The following is a 7,562-nucleotide window of genomic DNA, read 5'->3' on the forward strand; positions in this document are numbered from 1 at the left end:
CAGTAATATTTACAGTTGCTTTATGCTTTACTGTGGAGGGTTTTTGTCACTTTTTTACCCACCATAACCTTAATAGTGTGTCTATCTATCTATCTATCTACTATATATTTGTGAAAGTGTTCTGTGGCCGTGTCTGTATGTGTCTCCCTGTGTCCCCTGTGTCCCTAGCGGCAATCCCATTGGCTCCCTTGGCCCGCCCCCGCACACCTCTCATTGGCCGGACACACACATACACTCACACAGAGATACACACACACACACGGAGACACACACAGGCAGGACACGGAGACACACACAGGCAGGACACTGAGACACACACAAAGATACACACACACTGAGACACATACAGATACACACACACACACACACTGAGATACACACACACTGAGACACACACAGATACACACACACACACACACACACACACACACACACACACACACACACACACTGAGATAGACAGACAGGACACAGATAGACAGACAGGACACATACACATATACAGACAGGACACACACACACACTCACACACCCCCCCCCTCTGTCCATCCCCCCCCCATCACGTGCGCCGCCCTGCACCGGCTCCAGACGGAGGGGAAGCGCGGCCCTCCTACCCCAGCCGCTTCCTTACCTCCCCGGCGCTACCTCCCCCTCAGGTAAGTAACTGCGCGTCCCGCCTCAGCTTATGGCGCCAGTAACTCTCCCATTTCAGGCGCGCAGCCTCGCGCCACAGGCCCACACAGGGCGCTTCCTGCCGCCGGCTGCACGCCTCACTCAGCCGGACGGTACATCGGGGGACAAGTGGGCGCCGGCGGGGGGGAGCGCGAGTCACGGGGAACGGGGGGGGGGGGCGAGTCATGGGGAACGGGGGGGGCGAGCCGCGAGTCACGGGAAACGGGGGAGGGACGCGAGTCACGGGGAACGGGGGGGGGGGGGGGGGGGCGAGCCGCGAGTCACGGGGAACTGAGGGGGGGGGGGCGAGTCACGGGGAACGGGGGGAGGGGCTTTGTGTTTTTCAATCAGATCGCCCAACAAATGTAACCCCCCTTCCTTGGGCTATTGTGAACTAATAGTAATAGCATGTTTATTAGGCCAAGGGGGTGATGTAGCGAGGCAAATTGTTGCAAGGTCTTTGCGCCCAAGTTTGGTGCCGGGATTTGAAGGGTGACAACAGGAGGAGTTAGGGAAGAGTTCCCCCGCGTTATACACGGCTGTAGCAGACGTTTTTTGTGTGTGCGTTATGAGGGACGTAATGACACCTGCCTTAACTGTCCAAGCAGTGTGTCTTTCTCCCCCCTCTCCTTTCTCCCCCCCCCCTCCCCTTTCTCCCCCCCCCCTCCCCTTTCTCCCCCCCCCCTCCCCTTTCTCCCCCCCCCCTCCCCTTTCTCCCCCCCCCTCCCCTTTCTCCCCCCGCCTCCCCTTTCTCCCCCCCCTTTTCCCCCCCCGCTCCCCTTTCTCCCCCCTCCCGCTCCCCTTTCTCCCCCCTCCAGCTCCCCATTCTCCCCCCTCCCCTTTCTCCCCCCTCCCGCTCCCCTTTCTCCCCGCTCCCCTTTCCCCGACCCCGCTCCCCTTTCCACCACCCCCTCCGCTCCCCTTCCCCCCCCCCTCCGCTCCCCTTTCCCCCCCCTCTGCTCCCCTTTCCCCCCCTCCTCCGCTCCCCTTTCCCCCCCCTCCGCTCCCCTTTCCCCCCCCTCCGCTCCCCTTTCCCCCCCTCCTCCGCTCCCCTTTCCCCCCCCTCCTCCGCTCCCCTTTCCCCCCCCTCCTCCGCTCCCCTTTCCCCCCCCTCCTCCGCTCCCCTTTCCCCCCACTCCTCCGCTCCCCTTTCCTCACCCCCTCCGCTCCGGGAGTGTCTCTAGCTTTGAATCATTACAACTCAAAGCTGGATTCCGATTGGCTCACACACATCAGGGGGTGTTCCAACCCATATCCACCCTTTGGATTAACATGCTCAAAGGTTGCTTAGGTCTGCCCCTGAATATTGCTACTATACTCAGAGCTGAAATGCAAACAGGCTAACTGAAGGAATTAACCTTTCCACTGCCTGTTCTAACAGGACTGACAGAGGAAAGGCCCAGAATTAGCAATAGATGCCGAAGGCCAGGCTATATATATGTAGAAAAGCACTTTATGCCCCATGTTAGAGTGTAGCCTTTTCCCCATACAGTAAGGCTGAGTTCAGCGTGGCTGCTGCGGCAGCGTGCGTCCACGCGCACCTCCCCCGCGTGCTCCTGCAGCCTGGCGATCTGTGTTCAGGCTGCAGGAGTCGGGTCGCGGCATTTGGGGGCTTGGCGGGGGGAACGTGTCACGGAGCTGGTTCGCTGAACCAGCTCACGTGATGCGACTGCAGCCCCAAATATCATTTCTGGTTACAGCGGCGTCAACGCTGCACTTTACCGCCGGTGGAGTTTTCAGTTTGAACACTCCCACCAAACAATCTGAAATTGCGACGGACGTGCGCACGCACGCGTCGCGTAGCAGCCACCCCGAACACGGCCTTAGAAAGGCAGCCAGTAATGTAATGTGTGTTTTAGCATTTCTTTGCATGCAGGCACAGTAATTCACTTAGCTGCGTTGTCTGCAGAGAAATGCTGGGTCGTGACAAAGGGCTGGGAGCAGCTAAGTGCCGGGACAAATGGTGAGCGGGGAAGGGCTGATTATCAGGTCCGGGGACGGACTCCCAGCGCGGTAGAGTCTATACACATAATATATAAAGCTTGGCCCCCTGCAGAAGCAATCCCTCCAGCCAATTAGGCAAGGGAAGCCCATGACCAGGGGGCAAGCCCCCTCCCCCCTCACCTCCCTGGGATCTCTGGGCCGCCATCGCGGCCCCCCCTGGGGGGGGGGGGGGGGGGGGGCAGGCCTAGGTCAGTACAAAAGAGGCAGCCGGGAGCTGAATCTTCCATTCTGCTCCCGGTCTGCTGCGAAGTTTAGTGTCCTCTCCTCTAGGTGAGTTTGTAGTCTCCCTTTGGGCCCGATCGCAGCATCCCCCCCCCAATCAACATTGGATAAAGTTATGATCAATGCTAGAATGGCCGTGGGTATCGCTGCATACCGCATTCGTAGTGACAGCGGGCTGTATGTGGGGAATAAAGTGTATACACCTCAGTGTGGTTATAATGCGTTGTATTCGGGGTATGGTTATAATGCGTTGTATTCGGGGTATGGTTATAATGCGTTGTATTCGGGGTATAAGGCATACGAGCTGCATTCGAGGTACAATTGGCTGTAATTGGGTTACATGGCGTATATTGTATTTGGATTATAGGGGGTGTGTATATACCGCATCCGAAGTTACAATGGGCTTTAATGGGGTGACATGGTGTATATAGTGTGTATACTGCACTCGTAGTTACGTTCTGTTGTACGATAGGGTGTGTGTATAGGTGCTGCATTCGCCGTTACAATGTACTGTAACTGGGTTACATAGCGTATATAGTGTATATACTGCATTCACGGTTACGTGCTGCATGTGGAGTATAAGGTGTATTTATGCTGCATTCAGTGTTGTAATGTGCTGTAATTGGGTTACATGGCGGGTATAGTGTATATACCGCAGTCAGGGTTAAGTGCGGTATGTGGATTATAAGGTGTATTTATAGAGTGACCATTTGTCCCGGTTTTGCCGGCACAGTCCCGTTTTTTTTTCTGTGCTGTCCCGGTTGACAGTCCGTCCTGGAAATGTCCCGGGTTTTGCCCCTGGTGACTGGTACCGTGCGGGAGTCGGCGGCGGTGCGCGGAAGCGGCGGCGTGAGGAGGATGCGGCGGTGCGCGGAGGCGGCAGCGTGAGGAGGATGCGGCGGCCGTATTTTTTTTTTTTCCCCAATAGCAGGATGCCGGGGGCGGGGCTTTAGAGTAGAAGCAGGGGATTGGTTGGAGGTCAGGATTTGCCGGGGGCGGGGCTTAGTATTGGGGACGTGTGTGTGTGTGTGTGTGTGTGTGTGTGTGTGTGTGTGTGTGTGTGTGTTCACCAGAAGGAAGGCTCACAGCTCGCCTGTGTGTGTGTGACTGCCCCTTTCCCAGTCTGTGTGTGTGACTGCCCCCCTCCCAGTCTGTGTGTGTGACTGCCTCCCCTCCCAGTCTGTGTGTGTGACTGCCCCCCTCCCAGTCTGTGTGTGTGACTGCCCCCCTCCCAGTCTGTGTGTGTGACTGCCTCCCCTCCCAGTCTGTGTGTGTGACTGCCCCCCTCCCAGTCTGTGTGTGTGACTTCCCCCCCTCCCAGTGTGTGTGACTGCCTCCCCTCCCAGTCTGTGTGTGTGACTGCCCCCCTCCCAGTCTGTGTGTGTGACTGCCCGCCTCCCAGTCTGTGTGTGTGTGACTGCTCCCCTTTCCAGTCTGTGCAAGTGTGACTGCCCGCCTCCCAGTCTGTGTGTGTGACTGCCCCCCCTCCCAGTTTGTGTGTGTATGACTGCCTGCCTCCCAGTCTGTGTGTGTGACTGCCCCCCTCCCAGTCTGTGTGTGTGACTGCCCCCCTCCCAGTCTGTGTGTGTGACTGCCCCCCCTCCCAGTGTATGTGTGACTGCCCCCCTCCCAGTCTGTGTGTGTGACTGCCCGCCTCCCAGTTTGTGTGTGTATGACTGCCCCCCTCCCAGTCTGTGTGTGTATGACTGCCCCACCTCCCAGTGTGTGTGACTGCCCCCCTCCCAGTGTGTGTGTGACTGCCCCCCCTCCCAGTGTGTGTGTGACTGCCCCCTCCCAGTGTGTGTGTGACTGCCCCCCCTCCCAGTGTGTGTGACTGCCCCCCTCCCAGTGTGTGTGTGACTGCCCCCCTCCCAGTGTGTGTGACTGCCTCCCCTCCCAGTGTGTGTGTGACTGCCCCCCCACCCAGTGTGGGTGTGTGACTGCCCCCCACCCAGTGTGGGTGTGTGACTGCCCCCCTCGCAGTGTGTGTGTGACTGCCCCCGCACCCAGTGTGTGTGTATGTGTGTGACTGCCCCCTCCCAGTCTGTGTGTGTGTGACTGCCCCTCCCTCCCAGTGTGTGTGTGACTGCCCCCCTCCCAGTGTGTGTGTGACTACCCCCCTCCCAGTCTGTGTGTGTGTGACTGCCCCCCCTCCCAGTCTATGTGTGTGTGACTGCCCCCCCTCCCAGTCTGTGCGTGTGTGACTGCCCTCCCCCTCCCAGTCTGTGTGTGTGTGTGACTGCCCCTCTCCCAGTCTGTGTGTGTGTGACTGCCCCCCCTCCCAGTGTATGTTTGACTGCCCCGCTCCCAGTCTGTGTGTATGTGTGACTGCCCCTCCCTCCCAGTGTATGTGTGACTGCCCCCCCTCCCAGTCTGTTTGTGTGTGTGACTGCCCTCCCCCTCCCAGTCTGTGTGTGTGTGACTGCCCTCCCCCTCCCAGTCTGTGTGTGTGTGACTGCCCCTCTCCCAGTCTGTGTGTGTGTGACTGCCCCCCTCCCAGTGTATGTTTGACTGCCCCCCTCCCAGTCTGTGTGTATGTGTGACTGCCCCCTCCCAGTCTGTGTGTCTGTGTGTGTGTCTGTCTGCCCCCTGCCACTGTGTGATGCCCCTCTCCCAGTGTGTGTAAGTGCCCCCTCCAAGTCTGTGTGTGTGTGTGTGTCTGCCCCCCTCCCATTCTCTGTGTGTGTGTGTGTGTCTGCCCCCCTCCCATTCTGTGTGTGTGTGTGTGTCTGTCCCCCTCCCATTCTGTGTTTGTGTGTGACTGCCCCCCCCCAGTGTGTGTGTGACTGCCCCCTCCCAGTGTCTGTGTGTATCAGTGACAGAATGTATACAGACACCAACCCACTCACCCACTCACCCACGTGTCAGTCAGTTACCCACGTGTCAGTCAGTCACCCACCCATATGTCAGGCAGTCAGTCACCCACCCACCCACGTGTCAGTCAGTCACCCACCCTCGTGTCAGGCAGTCAGTCACCCACCCACGTGTCAGGCAGTCAACCCAAGTGTCAGGCAGTCACCCACCCAAGTGTCAGGCAGTCTCCCACCCACCCCCCCAAGTTTCAGGCAGTCTCCCACCCACCCCCCCAAGTTTCAGGCAGTCTCCCACCCACCCCCCCAAGTTTCAGGCAGTCTCCCACCCACCCCCCCAAGTTTCAGGCAGTCTCCCACCCACCCAAGTGTCAGGCAGTCTCCCTCCCACCCACCCAAGTGTCAGGCAGTCAGTCACCCACCCACGTGTCAGGCAGTCAGTCACCCACCCACGTGTCAGGCAGTCAACCTAAGTGTCAGGCAGTCTACCACCCACCCCCCCAAGTTTCAGGCAGTCTCCCACCCACCCAAGTGTCAGGCAGTCTAAAAGTGTCAGGCAGTCTCCCACCCACCCAAGTGTCAGGCAGTCTACCCAAGTGTCAGGCAGTCTCCCACCCACCCACCCACCCGTGTCAGGCAGTCTCCCACCCACCCACCCAAGTGTCAGGCAGTCTCCCACCCACCCACCCAAGTGTCAGGCAGTCAAACCCAAGTGTCAGGCAGTCACCCACCCACCCACCCAAGTGTCAGGCAGTCACCCACCCACCCACCCAAGTGTCAGGCAGTCACCCACCCACCCACCCAAGTGTCAGGCAGTCAAAGTGTCAGGCAGTCAACCCAAGTGTCAGACAGTCTCCCACCCACCCAAGTGTCAGGCAGACTCCCATAAAAGTGTCAGGCAGTCTCCCATAACCCAGCCACCCGTCAGGCAGTCTCCCATACCCTAGAGCAGGCCTGCACAACTCCAGTCCTCGAGGGTCGCAAACAGGCCAGGTTTTCAGGATATCCCTAAATCAGCACAGCTGGCTCAATTAGTGGCTCAGTCGTACTGAGCCACTAATTGAGCCAGCTGTGCTGAAGTAGGGATATCCTAAAAACCTGGCCTGTGTGCGGCCCTCGAGGACTGGAGTTGTGCAGGCCTGCCCTAGAGAAAGTGCAGCGCACCATGATCCAGAGAAGAGGCAGGTCTGGCAAAAATCTATCTTTATTAGAAAGTCATAAAAACAAGGGATGCAACCCCACCCCACCCCACTCTGCCACATAACCAGGATGCTGACGCCCACCTGATGACGTCAGAGCTACCATATGGCGCCCCCTAGTGACGTCAGACGTCTAGGTCTAAATCCCTGGCAATACAGCATAGAGCTGTCTTGGAGGACTGCAGCCACAGCCCCACCTCTCCCCAGACTGAACACTCCCCCATGTGTGGCTGTGGCTGCAGTCCTCCAAGACAGCTCTATGCTGTATTGCCAGGGATTTAGACCTAGACGTCTGACGTCACTAGGGGGCGCCATGTGGTAGCTCTGACGTCATCAGGTGGGCGTCAGCATCCTGGTTATGTGGCAGAGCCGGGAGGGGTGAGTATCAGGGGGGTGGTATATATTGTGACTGTTTCTTGTGTTTGGTAGCCTTCACCTTGAGAAAGGCAGTATTTGACTGCCGAAACATTGGACTTTATGGCATATTAAACCTCCTTTGAGTAAGACCGTGTGCCTGCTTCTTCTTCTTTGTCCGGCTACAGGAAGGGTCAGGAGACAGGGAGGACAGAGGCAGGAGAACCCCATCTGGCTCCGGCCTTGCCTGTCCCTACGAATACAAACATACAACCCCTCACTGAATAACATAGCCCTAACC

The sequence above is a fragment of the Ascaphus truei genome, unplaced genomic scaffold, assembly GCF_040206685.1.
Source record: "Ascaphus truei isolate aAscTru1 unplaced genomic scaffold, aAscTru1.hap1 HAP1_SCAFFOLD_516, whole genome shotgun sequence".
Lineage (NCBI taxonomy): Eukaryota > Metazoa > Chordata > Amphibia > Anura > Ascaphidae > Ascaphus > Ascaphus truei.